We start from the raw sequence: 17,377 nt of genomic DNA on the forward strand, positions 1-17,377 counted from the left end.
TTTCACATGTGTTTGGTTACATAGTGACCAATGTTCTTCTGAGGGATAAAACCGCAAACATTAAGAGTGTTTACTTATCAGACCCACATATATAATAAATATACTATAATATACTACATTCAGGTGCTTTTAGTACTCACACATGAATTATATCCTGTTTGCAGGTCATGTGTTGTTTTGAGCCAGCAGTAAAAACACACTGACAGGGCAGTTCCTCTTATGGCCACTAGGTGGAAATATGGTGTCACAGACGCAGTACTGGAGACGAGAAAGAAGCATTGTCCCAATTATCTCTCCTTTCTCCTAAAGTGTGCACTTGTTCCCTTCACTGAAATGACTGGTAAACTAAATATAGTGGAAACGCCCACTTGATAACAGTAGAGTCCTCTGAGTGGAACGGTGGGAGACAAACAGTACCTCCTCTCCTCTTCCTCTCCCCTTCTCTCATCCTCCTCTTCTCCCCCCTCTCCTCCCCCTTCTCATCTTCTCCTCATCTCTTCTCCTCTCCTCCCCCACTCCTTTCCCAGCTACTCCCCTCTCTCTCTACTCTCCACTCCTCTCCCCTCTCCTATCCTCCCCTCCTCCTCTCCTCTGCTCCCCCCTTCTTCGCATCTCCCCCTCTCTCTTCTCCTAATCTCCTTTTCTCCCCCTTTCTTCTCCCATTCTCATCTCCTCTTCCCCCCACTCCCCTTCTCCGCTTCTCCTCTGCTCTTCCCCCCCACTCCCCTTCTCCCATTCTCCTCTCCTCTTCCCCCCGACTCCTCTTCTCTTCCATCTTCTCCCCAATTATACTCGTCTCTTAATATCCACTCTACTCTTCTCCACTGTCTCATCTTCTCCCCCTCTCTTCTCTCCCTCCCTCTCTCATCCTCTTCTCCTCTTCTCGTCTCCCCCTCTTTTTTCCCTTTCTGCCCCTCCCCTCCCCTCTCCTCTCCTCCCCTCTCCTCTTCCCTCTCCTCTCCTCCCCTCTCCTCTCCTCCCCCTTTATTCCCCCTCTTCTCCCCCTCTTCCCTTCTCCTCTCCTCCCTACTCTTATCCCTCTTTCTTCTCCTCTTCTCCCCCTCCCCTCTTCTCCCCCTCTCTTCTCCTCCCCCTCTCCTCTTCTCCTCCTCTATTCCCCCTAATCTTCTCCCGCTCTCCTCTCCCCTCTTCCCTTCTCCTCTCCCCTCCTCTCCACTATCCTCTCCTCTCCCCTCTCCTCTTTACCCCTCATCTCCTCTCCTCTTCTCCCTTGTCTCTCCTCTTCCCTCTCCTCTCCTCTTCTTCCCTTTTCTCTCCTCTTCCACTCTCTTCTCCCCTCTCGTTTCCTCTACTCCCCCCTCTCTTCCCCCTCTCTTCTCCCCTTCTCACTTCTCCTCATCTCCCCCGTCCTCTTCTCCGCCACTACTCTCCTACCCCCTCTCGCACTTCTCCCACTTCTCCTCTTCTCACTTCTCTCCTCTTCTCACTCCTCTCCTCTTCTCACTCCTCTCCTCTTCTCACTCCTCCTCTCTTATCCCCGTCTCCTCTCCACTTCTACCCCTCTCCTCTCCCTCTCCTATTCTCCTCTCCTCTCCTTCTCCCCCTCTCCTCTTCTCCCCCTCTCCTCACCTCTTCTCCACCCCCCTCTTCTCCACCTATCTTCTCCTCCCCCTCTCTTCTTCTCCCCCCTCTTCTTCTCTTCTCCCCCTCTTTACTCTTATTCTGTCCCACCTCATATTCCCCCCTCTCCTCTCCTCCTCTCCTCTTCTCCTCCTCTCCCCCTCTCTTCTCATCCTCTCCCCCTCTCCTCTTCTCCACCTATCTTCTCCTCCCCCTCTCCTCTTCTCCTCTCCCCCTCTCCTCTCCTCCTCTCCCCCTCTCCTCTTCTCCTCCTCTCCCCCTCTCCTCTTCTCCTCCTCTCCACCTCTCCCCCTCTCCTCTTGTCCACCTATATTCTCCTCCCCCTCTCCTCCTCTCCCCCTCTCCCCCTCTGTTTGTGTGTGTGTGTGTGTGCGTGTGTGTGTGTGTGTGTGTGTGTAGAAAACACATGTTGACTCACCCTACTTGAAGAGAAACACCAAAGCCATCCTCCTCTTTCAAGTACCCTACACGTCTATGACTCTGTCATACAGGACTTAACATTAACCTACTACATCTAGCTACATGTTGATCTTCCATCCTCTCAGGCCAGCTAGTTAACATTAGCCTACTACATCTAGCTACATGTTGAACTTCCATCCTCTCAGGCCAGCTAGTTAATTAACATTAACCTACTACATCTAGCTACATGTTGAACTTCCATCCTATCAGGCCAGCTAGTTAACATTAGCCTACTACATCTAGCTACATGTTGAACTTCCATCCTCTCAGGCCAGCTAGTTAACATTAACCTACTACATCTAGCTACATGTTGAACTTCCATCCTCTCAGGCCAGCTAGTTAACATTAACCTACTACATCTAGCTACATGTTGAACTTCCATCCTATCAGGCCAGCTAGTTAACATTAACCTACTACATCTAGCTACATGTTGATCTTCCATCCTAACATTAACCACAATGAGATGCATTCATGTTTCTGTAAATTATGATGTTTGGCTTGTGATGTGATTGGTCTGAAGCCAAATCCAAACTGGCTTCCCTTTACACTTTTATTTGGTGCACCAGGACCATTCACAGCTGAGTTCACTCAGTTTAGCTCAATGCTGATTGGCTAATAATGAATAAAACATAACCTCCTGCCAAACGTACAACGATATAGGAGACATATTCTGTCAGATTACAAAGACCCCAAAATAACTTGAAAACAAATATAATATTGACAAGGTCCTGTATCTGTTAGGTGAAATACCACAGTGTGTAATCATGTCAGCAGAATGTGTGACCTGTTGTGATGAGAACAGGGGAACCAGTGGAGAACAAACACCACAGTAAATAAAACCTAGGACTAGATTTATCACTTTAGTTCATTTCCCTCAACATTTGTACTTCTACTTTTTGCACACACAACTCACACTCTCCTAAACACCAGCCGATTGAGAGGTCCCTAGTGGAGCCAGGTGGCTAAGAGGGCCCTAGTGGAGCCAGCTGGCTGAGAGGGCCCTAGTGGAGCCAGCTGGCTGAGAGGGCCCTAGTGGAGCCAGCTGGCTGAGAGGGCCCTAGCGGAGCCAGGTGGCTGAAAGGGCCCTAGCGGAGCCAGCTGGCTGAGAGGGCCCTAGTGGAGCCAGCTGGCTGAGAGGGCACTAATGGAGCAAGGTGTCTGAGAGGGCCCTAGTGGAGCCAGGTGGCTGAGAGGGCCCTAGTGGAGCCAGCTGGCTGAGAGGGCCCTAGTGGAGCCAGGTGGCTGAGAGGGCCCTAGTGGAGCCAGGTGGCTGAGAGGGCCCTAGTAGAGCCAGGTGGCTGAGAGGGCCCTAGTGGAGCCAGCTGGCTGAGAGGGCCCTAGTGGAGCCAGCTTGGCTGAGAGGGCCCTAGTGGAGCAGGCTGGCTGGGAGGGCCCTAGTGGAGCCAGGTGGCTGAGAGGGCCCTAGTGGAGCCAGGTGGCTGAGAGGGCCCTAGTGGAGCCAGGTGGCTGAGAGGGCCCTATTGGAGCCAGGTGGCTGAGAGGGCCATAGTGGAGAAAGGTGGCTGAGAGGGCCCTAGTGGAGCAGGCTTGCTGAGTGGGCCCTAGTGGAGCAGACTGGCTGAGAGGGCCCTAGTGGAGCAGGCTGGCTGAGAGGGCCCTAGTGGAGCAGACTGGCTGAGAGGGCCCTAGTGGAGCAGGCTGGCTGAGAGGGCCCTAGTGGAGCAGGCTGGCTGAGAGGGCCCTAGTGGACAGGCTGGCTGAGAGGGCCCTAGTGGAACAGGCTGGCTGAGAGGGCCCTAGTGGAGCAGGCTGGCTGAGAGGGCCCTAGTGGAGCAGGCTGGCTGAGAGGGCCCTAGTGGAGCCAGCTGGCTGAGAAGGCCCTAGTGGAGCAGGCTGACTGTGAGGGCCCTGGTTGAGCAGGCTGGCTGAGAGGGCCCTAGTGGAGCAGAATGGCTGAGAGGGCCCTAGTGGAGCCAGGTGGCTGAGAGGGCCCTAATGGAGCCAGCTGGCTGAGGGGGCCCTAGTGGAGCCGGCTGGTTGAGAGGGCCCTAGTGGAGCCAGGTGGCTGAGAGGGCCCTAGTGGAGCAGAGTGGCTGAGAGGGCCCTAGTGGAGCAGGCTGGCTGAGAGGGCCCTAGTGGAGCAGACTGGCTGAGAGGGCCCTAGTGGAGCAGGCTGGCTGAGAGGGCCCTAGTGGAGCAGGCTGGCTGAGAGGGCCCTATTGGAGCAGGCTGGCTGTGAGGGCCCTAGTGGAGCAGGCTGGCTGAGAGGGCCCTAGTGGAGCAGGCTGGCTGTGAGGGCCCTTGTGGAGCAGGCTGGCTGTGAGGGCCCTAGTGGAGCAGGCTGGCTGAGAGGGCCCTAGTGGAGCAGGCTGGCTGAGAGGGCCCTAGTGGAGCAGGCTGGCTGAGAGGGCCCTATTGGAGCAGGCTGGCTGTGAGGGCCCTAGTGGAGCAGGCTGGCTGTGAGGGCCCTAGTGGAGCAGGCTGGCTGTGAGGGCCCTAGTGGAGCAGGCTGGCTGAGAGGGCCCTAGTGGAGCAGGCTTGCTGAGAGGGCCCTAGTGGAGCAGACTGGCTGAGAGGGCCCTAGTGGATCAGGCTGGCTGAGAGGGCCCTAGTGGAGCAGGCTGGCTGAGAGGGCCCTAGTGGAGCAGACTGGCTGAGAGGGCCCTAGTGGAGCAGGCTGGCTGAGAGGGCCCTAGTGGAGCAGGCTGACTGAGAGGGCCCTACTGGAGCAGGCTGGCTGTGAGGGCCCTAGTGGAGCAGGCTGGCTGAGAGGGCCCTAGTGGAGCAGGCTGGCTGAGAGGGCCCTAGTGGAGCCCTTCCTTTACTATTTCTCTCCCCTCCCCATCTCTTCCCTTCTCTCTCTTTCTCTCTCCTCCACATTTCTCTCTCTCTCCCTCCCCTTCTCTCTCTTTCTCTCTCCTCCACATTTCTCTCTCTCCCTCCCCTTCTCTCTCTTTCTCTCTCCTCCACATTTCTGTCTCTCCCCTCCCCTTCTCTCTACCCTCCGCTTCTCTCTCCTTCTCTCTCCTCCACATTTCTCTCTCTCCCCTCCCCTTCTCTCCGTTACCCTCCTCCCTCCCCTCCCCTCCTTTCTCACCGTCCCTCCTCTGTCCCCTCCCATCCTCTGCTCTCTCCTCCCTATCGCTCTGCTCATTTCTTTTGCGCACACGCTCTCTCTCTCTCTCTCTCTCTCTCTCTCTTGTTCTCTCTCTTGTTCTCTCTCTCTCTCTCTCTCTCTCTCTCTTGTTCTCTCTCTCTTCATGACGTATAGTGTTGGACCTGTTGATTTTGACTCAGCTCATAGACCTCTATCATCTACACCCTCCCTTCTCCTACTCTAACATAACACCAATATAATATATAATACATACTCTCATTCATTTACATAGAGACAGATACAATCAATCATTTACACACTGAATATACAACAGTCAGATGCATGACACCATCACAACTTAACTGACATTAGTGCCTGTCCCCAGATGGACAGTTAGACTACAGTAAAGTACATTTACAGGTGATTACATCATTGTCCTGCATTGAGAGACATTTTTACTGTCTGCTTCCAGTTGCATGTTATTTTACTAACCCTGCAAATTATAATATATCTTACATTATCAAATCATATCTCAGTAACTGTCACAAGTGTATAGCAGTATAAGAGCATCCTACCTGTGCTCCACAACAGGGTCATCAGTACCACTGCAGGTATCATGTCTGCCTCTAACTGGGGCTCCACAGTCTGCTGTCATAAAGAGTGGACATGTAACAGTGCCAGCCACCCTCCCTCACAGGGCAACATGAGTAGTGGGCCTACAGTCACTGAGACAACATATGTTGATATCAGGCTGAAGCAGGACATCTGGAACAAGAGGAGAGAAAAATAAAACGTAGCTCCTCAACTACTTTCCTCATTTAGATGTGACAATAACATGACATGTGACAGTGGTAGTGAGTAGAGACGTTCACTGAGATAACACTCAAATACAAAGCATTCTGGGATATTTAAGTTGTATTTGATTCCTACTTGACTGAGTGATCTATTTAGTAAAGCAGACTGACAAGTTAAACAGTCATCATGAGAGGTGCAGAGGAAGTTGTATGAATGAAGGAAATCAGTTGAATATAATGATAATATCTTGATATTTCCTGAGCAGATCACTGTGAGTCCAGGAAGGAGATATAATACATGGACAAAAGTATGTGGAACTCAGCAGTGAGTTTTACAACAGAGGATTATTTTTAGGCTCTACGTGGTTCAGAACTCGGCGGTCCGTTCTGTGAGCTTGTGTTGTCTACCACTTCACGGCTGAGCCGTTGTTGCTCCTAGACTTGCCACGTTAAGTCACTGAGATCTTCAGTAAGTCCAATCTACTGGCAATGTTTGTCAATGGAGATTGCATGGGTGTGTGCTCAATTTTAAACACCTGTCAGCAATGGGTGTGGCTGAAATAGCCGGATCCACAAATGTCCACATACTTTTGGCCATATAGTGTATCTTGTTATTTATTACCTGAGCAGATCACTGTGAGTCCAGGAAGGAGATCATCCATTCTTCTACACTCCCTCAGTGAAAACTCAGACCCAGAACAGTAAACTCTAATCCCTCTAGTGGTGTTTCCAGGTAGTTCTGAAACATTGGAGCCACAACCCAGCTGTCTACACACTACTGCAGCTACATCCCTCTGGTTCCAGTCAATAGCTCCCACAGTCCTCCACTCTCCCTGGTCGTACCACTCCACTCCACCAGCACAGCGACTGCCTCCTCCCACCAGCCTCACATCATCAGGCTCTGAGAAAAGAAAAGAGTGAGACAGTAATCTTACTATTTTCTCACTAAAACACACCTATATTGTCTCTCATATTCTTCACTCCAGGTGAGAAACAATGTTGATTGAGTGACAAACTGTTTCTTACCTGAGCAGGTGAGTCCAACAGCATTACCAGGTAGGCAGGTGTTGTTTTTTCTGTCTGAGGTGTCACAGTCCAGGAGACGGGACTCTTTGCCTTTACACTGGAACTCTTTATCCCAGGTCTGACCCTCACCTTCTCCATAGAGCCCCCCCTGTAGAGCTGCAGGAGCCCCACAGCCAACATCCCTACAGACTACCTCTGCATCCTGTCGGTCAAAGTCAGCTTCACACACTGAGGCCCAGGACTGATTGGACTTCACCTCCACTCTCCCAGAGCAGAGACCAGCTCCATCCACAAGCCGCACAGACTCTGGAGAAAAAGAGTTGGTTGAACATTCAATCAGTTTTGTTGATGACACTGTCAAGGACTAAACACAAATATGTTGGATAAAAGATAGTAGTTTGCTATGTTTGATACTGTAAGAGGTAGAAATGGGTTCTTAGTCACTCAGAATAGGGTTGGGAATAATGCAGGCAGGAGACAGGAATAAGTTCACTTCACTTTATAGAAAATAAACAGCTGGACATCCATCAGGCAGCTTCACTTCAGTACCATCTGAACTACAATGATCTGCCCATGAACATCTCCCATAAACCAATATGACAAACACAAATATAATGTTTAAATACATCTGACATCCCTCCCTCTATTTAAATGAAATAAAAACACATAAAACATGATACATGGTAATATTGTATAATGTATAAATAAATCTCTCAATATGACCAGTCTCTTACCTGAACAGGTCACATGATGATAATATTCACCATCACAGACACCATGTCCTCTTCTGTTGTCACACTGTCTAGTAGAAGACTCATTTCCCCTGCAAATACTATATAGTATGACTCCTATTCTTCCATCTTTAACCAGACGTCCTCTAGATTCAGCAACAACATTCCCACAGCCCTGCTGTCTACACACAACCGTAGCCTGTCTCATCATGCTCCAAAACCACCTAAAACATAGACCTGACCACTCTCCTTCATGGAAGGCTTCCACTGTCCCAGAACAGGAAGTGGTCCCATTCACCAGTCTGACTGAGTATTCAGCTGTAAACAGCAGAGAGGAAAACACAGTGGTGAGGACAGATGATGACAGTGATTCTGTTATTCTAACAGCAGTAATGCTTTGTGGTTGACAAGTATTAGTAGTTCCATAAAACACTACTTGTTATTGGGGTTTAGAATGGTTTGTATGGAGACATTAATTTCTCCAAGTGGGATAATAAAGTTGACTAATATTGAACTGCTATAATCACTGTAGATTTATACTCTACCTACCTGGTGGACTGACGCTTTGAGCCTGGAGATTTGAGGAGAAAGAGAGAGAAAGAGACAGAGAGATAGAGAGAAACAAAGGAGAAAGGGAGGAGTCAGAGGAAGAGAGAGACAGAGGTTAAATGAACATCAACATGACCATTCATGATGTGATGGGAAGACAGTCTTATCATGATGTTTCACATGTGTTTGGTTACATAGTGACCAATGTTCTTCTGAGGGATAAAACAGCAAACATTAAGAGTGTTTACTTATCAGACCCACATATATAATAAATATACTATAATATACTACATTCAGGTGCTTTTAGTACTCACACATGAATTATATCCTGTTTGCAGGTCATGTGTTGTTTTGAGCCAGCAGTAAAAACACACTGACAGGGCAGTTCCTCTTATGGCCACTAGGTGGAAATATGGTGTCACAGACGCAGTACTGGAGACGAGAAAGAAGCATTGTCCCAATTATCTCTCCTTTCTCCTAAAGTGTGCACTTGTTTCCTTCACTGAAATGACTGGTAAACTAAATATAGTGGAAACGCCCACTTGATAACAGTAGAGTCCTCTGAGTGGAACGGTGGGAGACAAACAGTACCTCCTCTCCTCTTCCTCTCCCCTTCTCTCATCCTCCTCTTCTCCCCCCTCTCCTCCCCCTTCTCATCTTCTCCTCATCTCTTCTCCTCTCCTCCCCCTCTCCTTTCCCAGCTACTCCCCTCTCTCTCTACTCTCCACTCCTCTCCCCTCTCCTATCCTCCCCTCCTCCTCTCCTCTGCTCCCCCCTTCTTCGCATCTCCCCCTCTCTCTTCTCCTAATCTCCTTTTCTCCCCCTTTCTTCTCCCATTCTCATCTCCTCTTCCCCCCACTCCCCTTCTCCGCTTCTCCTCTGCTCTTCCCCCCCACTCCCCTTCTCCCATTCTCCTCTCCTCTTCCCCCCGACTCCTCTTCTCTTCCATCTTCTCCCCAATTATACTCGTCTCTTAATATCCACTCTACTCTTCTCCACTGTCTCATCTTCTCCCCCTCTCTTCTCTCCCTCCCTCTCTCATCCTCTTCTCCTCTTCTCGTCTCCCCCTCTTTTTTCCCTTTCTGCCCCTCCCCTCCCCTCTCCTCTCCTCCCCTCTCCTCTTCCCTCTCCTCTCCTCCCCTCTCCTCTCCTCCCCCTTTATTCCCCCTCTTCTCCCCCTCTTCCCTTCTCCTCTCCTCCCTACTCTTATCCCTCTTTCTTCTCCTCTTCTCCCCCTCCCCTCTTCTCCCCCTCTCTTCTCCTCCCCCTCTCCTCTTCTCCTCCTCTATTCCCCCTAATCTTCTCCCGCTCTCCTCTCCCCTCTTCCCTTCTCCTCTCCCCTCCTCTCCACTATCCTCTCCTCTCCCCTCTCCTCTTTACCCCTCATCTCCTCTCCTCTTCTCCCTTGTCTCTCCTCTTCCCTCTCCTCTCCTCTTCTTCCCTTTTCTCTCCTCTTCCACTCTCTTCTCCCCTCTCGTTTCCTCTACTCCCCCCTCTCTTCCCCCTCTCTTCTCCCCTTCTCACTTCTCCTCATCTCCCCCGTCCTCTTCTCCGCCACTACTCTCCTACCCCCTCTCGCACTTCTCCCACTTCTCCTCTTCTCACTTCTCTCCTCTTCTCACTCCTCTCCTCTTCTCACTCCTCTCCTCTTCTCACTCCTCCTCTCTTATCCCCGTCTCCTCTCCACTTCTACCCCTCTCCTCTCCCTCTCCTATTCTCCTCTCCTCTCCTTCTCCCCCTCTCCTCTTCTCCCCCTCTCCTCACCTCTTCTCCACCCCCCTCTTCTCCACCTATCTTCTCCTCCCCCTCTCTTCTTCTCCCCCCTCTTCTTCTCTTCTCCCCCTCTTTACTCTTATTCTGTCCCACCTCATATTCCCCCCTCTCCTCTCCTCCTCTCCTCTTCTCCTCCTCTCCCCCTCTCTTCTCATCCTCTCCCCCTCTCCTCTTCTCCACCTATCTTCTCCTCCCCCTCTCCTCTTCTCCTCTCCCCCTCTCCTCTCCTCCTCTCCCCCTCTCCTCTTCTCCTCCTCTCCCCCTCTCCTCTTCTCCTCCTCTCCACCTCTCCCCCTCTCCTCTTGTCCACCTATATTCTCCTCCCCCTCTCCTCCTCTCCCCCTCTCCCCCTCTGTTTGTGTGTGTGTGTGTGTGCGTGTGTGTGTGTGTGTGTGTGTGTAGAAAACACATGTTGACTCACCCTACTTGAAGAGAAACACCAAAGCCATCCTCCTCTTTCAAGTACCCTACACGTCTATGACTCTGTCATACAGGACTTAACATTAACCTACTACATCTAGCTACATGTTGATCTTCCATCCTCTCAGGCCAGCTAGTTAACATTAGCCTACTACATCTAGCTACATGTTGAACTTCCATCCTCTCAGGCCAGCTAGTTAATTAACATTAACCTACTACATCTAGCTACATGTTGAACATCCATCCTATCAGGCCAGCTAGTTAACATTAGCCTACTACATCTAGCTACATGTTGAACTTCCATCCTCTCAGGCCAGCTAGTTAACATTAACCTACTACATCTAGCTACATGTTGAACTTCCATCCTCTCAGGCCAGCTAGTTAACATTAACCTACTACATCTAGCTACATGTTGAACTTCCATCCTATCAGGCCAGCTAGTTAACATTAACCTACTACATCTAGCTACATGTTGATCTTCCATCCTAACATTAACCACAATGAGATGCATTCATGTTTCTGTAAATGATGATGTTTGGCTTGTGATGTGATTGGTCTGAAGCCAAATCCAAACTGGCTTCCCTTTACACTTTTATTTGGTGCACCAGGACCATTCACAGCTGAGTTCACTCAGTTTAGCTCAATGCTGATTGGCTAATAATGAATAAAACATAACCTCCTGCCAAACGTACAACGATATAGGAGACATATTCTGTCAGATTACAAAGACCCCAAAATAACTTGAAAACAAATATAATATTGACAAGGTCCTGTATCTGTTAGGTGAAATACCACAGTGTGTAATCATGTCAGCAGAATGTGTGACCTGTTGTGATGAGAACAGGGGAACCAGTGGAGAACAAACACCACAGTAAATAAAACCTAGGACTAGATTTATCACTTTAGTTCATTTCCCTCAACATTTGTACTTCTACTTTTTGCACACACAACTCACACTCTCCTAAACACCAGCCGATTGAGAGGTCCCTAGTGGAGCCAGGTGGCTAAGAGGGCCCTAGTGGAGCCAGCTGGCTGAGAGGGCCCTAGTGGAGCCAGCTGGCTGAGAGGGCCCTAGTGGAGCCAGCTGGCTGAGAGGGCCCTAGCGGAGCCAGGTGGCTGAGAGGGCCCTAGTGGAGCCAGCTGGCTGAGAGGGCCCTAGTGGAGCCAGCTGGCTGAGAGGGCCCTAGTGGAGCAAGGTGTCTGAGAGGGCCCTAGTGGAGCCAGGTGGCTGAGAGGGCCCTAGTGGAGCCAGCTGGCTGAGAGGGCCCTAGTGGAGCCAGGTGGCTGAGAGGGCCCTAGTGGAGCCAGGTGGCTGACAGGGCCCTAGTAGAGCCAGGTGGCTGAGAGGGCCCTAGTGGAGCCAGCTGGCTGAGAGGGCCCTAGTGGAGCCAGCTTGGCTGAGAGGGCCCTAGTGGAGCAGGCTGGCTGGGAGGGCCCTAGTGGAGCCAGGTGGCTGAGAGGGCCCTAGTGGAGCCAGGTGGCTGAGAGGGTCCTAGTGGAGCCAGGTGGCTGAGAGGGCCCTATTGGAGCCAGGTGGCTGAGAGGGCCCTAGTGGAGAAAGGTGGCTGAGAGGGCCCTAGTGGAGCAGGCTTGCTGAGTGGGCCCTAGTGGAGCAGACTGGCTGAGAGGGCCCTAGTGGAGCAGGCTGGCTGAGAGGGCCCTAGTGGAGCAGACTGGCTGAGAGGGCCCTAGTGGAGCAGGCTGGCTGAGAGGGCCCTAGTGGAGCAGGCTGGCTGAGAGGGCCCTAGTGGACAGGCTGGCTGAGAGGGCCCTAGTGGAACAGGCTGGCTGAGAGGGCCCTAGTGGAGCAGGCTGGCTGAGAGGGCCCTAGTGGAGCAGGCTGGCTGAGAGGGCCCTAGTGGAGCCAGCTGGCTGAGAAGGCCCTAGTGGAGCAGGCTGGCTGTGAGGGCCCTGGTTGAGCAGGCTGGCTGAGAGGGCCCTAGTGGAGCAGAATGGCTGAGAGGGCCCTAGTGGAGCCAGGTGGCTGAGAGGGCCCTAATGGAGCCAGCTGGCTGAGGGGGCCCTAGTGGAGCCGGCTGGTTGAGAGGGCCCTAGTGGAGCCAGGTGGCTGAGAGGGCCCTAGTGGAGCAGGCTGGCTGAGAGGGCCCTAGTGGAGCAGGCTGGCTGAGAGGGCCCTAGTGGAGCAGACTGGCTGAGAGGGCCCTAGTGGAGCAGGCTGGCTGAGAGGGCCCTAGTGGAGCAGGCTGGCTGAGAGGGCCCTATTGGAGCAGGCTGGCTGTGAGGGCCCTAGTGGAGCAGGCTGGCTGAGAGGGCCCTAGTGGAGCAGGCTGGCTGTGAGGGCCCTAGTGGAGCAGGCTGGCTGTGAGGGCCCTAGTGGAGCAGGCTGGCTGAGAGGGCCCTAGTGGAGCAGGCTGGCTGAGAGGGCCCTAGTGGAGCAGGCTGGCTGAGAGGGCCCTATTGGAGCAGGCTGGCTGTGAGGGCCCTAGTGGAGCAGGCTGGCTGTGAGGGCCCTAGTGGAGCAGGCTGGCTGTGAGGGCCCTAGTGGAGCAGGCTGGCTGAGAGGGCCCTAGTGGAGCAGGCTTGCTGAGAGGGCCCTAGTGGAGCAGACTGGCTGAGAGGGCCCTAGTGGATCAGGCTGGCTGAGAGGGCCCTAGTGGAGCAGGCTGGCTGAGAGGGCCCTAGTGGAGCAGACTGGCTGAGAGGGCCCTAGTGGAGCAGGCTGGCTGAGAGGGCCCTAGTGGAGCAGGCTGACTGAGAGGGCCCTACTGGAGCAGGCTGGCTGTGAGGGCCCTAGTGGAGCAGGCTGGCTGAGAGGGCCCTAGTGGAGCAGGCTGGCTGAGAGGGCCCTAGTGGAGCCCTTCCTTTACTATTTCTCTCCCCTCCCCATCTCTTCCCTTCTCTCTCTTTCTCTCTCCTCCACATTTCTCTCTCTCTCCCTCCCCTTCTCTCTCTTTCTCTCTCCTCCACATTTCTCTCTCTCCCTCCCCTTCTCTCTCTTTCTCTCTCCTCCACATTTCTGTCTCTCCCCTCCCCTTCTCTCTACCCTCCGCTTCTCTCTCCTTCTCTCTCCTCCACATTTCTCTCTCTCCCCTCCCCTTCTCTCCGTTACCCTCCTCCCTCCCCTCCCCTCCTTTCTCACCGTCCCTCCTCTGTCCCCTCCCATCCTCTGCTCTCCCCACCCCTCCTCTCTCCTCCCTATCGCTCTGCTCATTTCTTTTGCGCACACGCTCTCTCTCTCTCTCTCTCTCTCTCTCTCTCTCTCTCTTGTTCTCGCTCTTGTTCTCTCTCTCTCTCTCTCTCTTGTTCTCTCTCTCTTCATGACGTATAGTGTTGGACCTGTTGATTTTGACTCAGCTCATAGACCTCTATCATCTACACCCTCCCTTCTCCTACTCTAACATAACACCAATATAATATATAATATATACTCTCATTAATTTACATAGAGACAGATACAATCAATCATTGACACACTGAATATACAACAGTCAGATGCATGACACCATCACAACTTAACTGACATTAGTGCCTGTCCCCAGATGGACAGTTAGACTACAGTAAAGTACATTTACAGGTGATTACATCATTGTCCTGCATTGAGAGACATTTTTACTGTCTGCTTCCAGTTGCATGTTATTTTACTAACCCTGCAAATTATAATATATCTTACATTATCAAATCATATCTCAGTAACTGTCACAAGTGTATAGCAGTATAAGAGCATCCTACCTGTGCTCCACAACAGGGTCATCAGTACCACTGCAGGTATCATGTCTGCCTCTAACTGGGGCTCCACAGTCTGCTGTCATAAAGAGTGGACTGAAGAGTGGAAAATACTGCTAGGATATATGACTTCTCTCTCATTACGTCCTAACTTCAATGATGTGAGATTAACTTCTTAGCAACTTATCTTGGATCAGTGGTTGAACACACTACAGCAAACTGATATGTTAAAAAAAACTCCACAGGAAACTGCTGACAGAGCAGCAACGTTTCACATAGTGTCCTATAATATCACCTCTAACTTTCTACTGCTTGAGTTCACCTCTTATAGAATATTGGCTTAATGTTCCAGCACCTAAATATAAACAGTACCAGCACCCAAAATGAGTACTGATGAGGTCTCATGTTAGAGCAGGAGAAGGGGGGATGTGGTGTAGAAGCTAGAGGTCTGTTACCCAAGTCAACTCAACAGGCCTGATGCTATATGTCAGGGTCAGGCTGGGCCAAGAGAGGAACAGGTTACTGGTTATGATGACATCACTGGTGAGAAGTCAGTGGTAAAAAGATGAAGAGGAGAGGAGAGGAGAGGAGTGGAGAGAAAATGAGAGGAGAGGAAAGAGGAGAGGAGTGGAGAAGAGAGGAGAGGAGAGGAGAGGAGAGGAGTGGAGAGAAAAGGAGAGGAGAGGAAAGAGGAGAGGAGAGGAGAGGAGAAGAGTGGAGAGAAAAGGAGAGGAGAGGAGAGGAGAGGAGTGGAGAGAAAAGGAGAGGAGAGGAAAGAGGAGAGGAGAGGAGAGGAGAGGAGTGGAGAGAAAAGGAGAGGAGAGGAAAGAGGAGAGGAGAGGAAAGGAGAGGAGTGGAGTGGAGAGAAAATGAGAGGAGAGGAGAGGAGAGGAGTGGAGTGGAGAGAAAAGGAGAGGAGAGGAAAGAGGAGAGGAGAGGAAAGAGGAGAGGAGTGGAGTGGAGAGAAAAGGAGAGGAGAGGAGAGGAAAGAGGAGTGGAGTGGAGTGGAGTGGAGAGAAAAGGAGAGGAGAGGAGAGGAGAGGAGTGGAGTGGAGTGGAGAGAAAAGGAGAGGAGAGGAGAGGAGAGGAGTGGAGTGGAGAGAGAGGAGAGGAAAGAGGAGAGGAGAGGAGATGGTGGAGAAGGGGAGAGGAAAGAGGAGAGGGGAGAGAAAAGGAGAGGAGAGAGAAAAGAGGAGAAGAGAGGAGAGGAGAGGAGATGGTGGAGAAGGGGAGAGGAAAGAGGAGAGGGGGTTGAAAAGTTGATAAGAGGAGAGGGGTAGAAAAGAGGAGAGAGATAAGAGGAGAATTGGAGAATTGGAGAAGGGGAGAGGAGGTACTGTTTGTCTCCCACCGTTCCACTCAGAGGACTCTACTGTTATCAAGTGGTTGTTTCCACTATATTTAGTTTACCAGTCATTTCAGTGAAGGGAAGGGAACAAGTGCACACTTTAGGAGAAAGGAGGATAATTGGGACAATGATTCCATCTGGTCTCCAGTCCTGCGTCTGAGACACCAGATTATCACCTAGTGGCCATAAGAGGAACTGTCCTGTCACTGTGTTTTTACTGCTGGCTCAAAACAACACATGACCTGCAAACAGGATATGATTCATGTGTGAGTACTAAAAGCATATGATTATAGTATATTTATTATATATGTGGGTCTGATAAGTAAACACTCTTAATGTTTGCTGTTTTATCACTCAGAAGAACAATGTGTCAGGACATACGCCAGAGATGAGAAGCAGGTACGTGGAATCAACATTTAATCAGGAACAGACAAAGACAAGAACAGCGTCAGCACACGGTTACAAAACCACAAACCACAATTAATGCTGAAGCAGAGAACAGATCAGGAACCAGACAGATGTAGGGAAGGTAATGACAGAGGTGACTGAGTCCAGGTCCAATAATCGTTGATGCGAGTGACGGGGGGAGCAGGTGTGTGTAATGATGGTGCAGGATGGAGAGTAATGCTGGTGAGCCTGGGGCCTTCGGGCTCCAGGGAGGGGGGGGGGGGTAGCAGGTGTGTGTAATGATGGTGCAGGATGGAGAGTAATGCTGGTGAGCCTGGGGCCTTCGGGCTCCAGGGAGGGGAGGGGGGGAGCAGGTGTGACACATTGGGCACGATGTAACCAAACACATGTGAAACCTCATGATATGAGTGATAAGAAGTGTTTAAAAAGGTGAGTTCTGAACCCTGTAGACTACTGCACTACTTCTGAAGAAGACCAGAGTCATTTCAGAATGAAGACTGCTATAGTTCTGACGGTGTTGCTGTTCTGTCTGTCTGGGGCCTGGACTCAGGGAGAGAGTGGAGGGGTGACTAGTAGTTCTGTCTGTCTGTCTGTCTGTCTGTCTGGGGCCTGGACTCAGGGAGAGAGTGGAGGGGTGACTAGTAGTTCTGTCTGTCTGTCTGTCTGTCTGTCTGTCTGGGGCCTGGACTCAGGGAGAGAGTGGAGGGGTGACTAGTAGTTCTGTCTGTCTGTCTGTCTGTCTGTCTGTCTGGGGCCTGGACTCAGGGAGAGAGTGGAGGGGTGACTAGTAGTTATCTCTGTCTGCCTGTCTTGTCTGTCTGTCTGTCTGTCTGTCTGTCTGTCTGTGTCTGTGTGTCTGTCTGTCTGTCTGTGTCTGTCTGTCTGTCTGTCTGTCTGTCTGTCTGTCTGTCATAACATACTATGTTGTTAGAAACATATATAGGAGACATCATTTTCTCTCAGCATACAAGGACCACAAAATAATTTGAAAAAGAATATGTAATATTGACAAGCCCCTGTATCTGTTACCACATTACCACATTGTGTAATCATGTCAGCAGAATGTGTGACCTGTTGTGATGAGAACAGGGGAACCAGTGGACTAGATTTATCACTTTAGTTCATACCCCTTGACAATTTTACTTCTACTTTTTGCACACACAACTCACACTCTCCTACACACACCAACTGGCTGAGAGGGCCCTAGTGGAGCCAGGTGGCTGAGACGTCCCTAGTGGAGCCGGCTGGCTGAGAGGGCCCTAGTGGAGCCAGGTGGCTGAAAGGGCCCTAGTGGAGCCGGCTGGCTGAGATGGCCCTAGTGGAGCCAGGTGACTGAGAGGGCCCTAGTGGAGCCAGGTGGCTGAGAGGGCCCTAGTGGAGCCAGGTGGCTGAGAGGGCCCTAGTGGAGCCAGGTGGCTGAGAGGGCCCGAGTGGAGCCAGGTGGCTGAGAGGGCCCTAGTGGAGCCAGGTGGCTGAGAGGGCCCTAGTGGAGCCAGGTGACTGAGAGGGCCCTAGTGGAGCCAGG

This window comes from Oncorhynchus mykiss, unplaced genomic scaffold (assembly GCF_013265735.2).
Source record: "Oncorhynchus mykiss isolate Arlee unplaced genomic scaffold, USDA_OmykA_1.1 un_scaffold_85, whole genome shotgun sequence".
NCBI classification, from domain to species: Eukaryota; Metazoa; Chordata; class Actinopteri; order Salmoniformes; family Salmonidae; genus Oncorhynchus; species Oncorhynchus mykiss.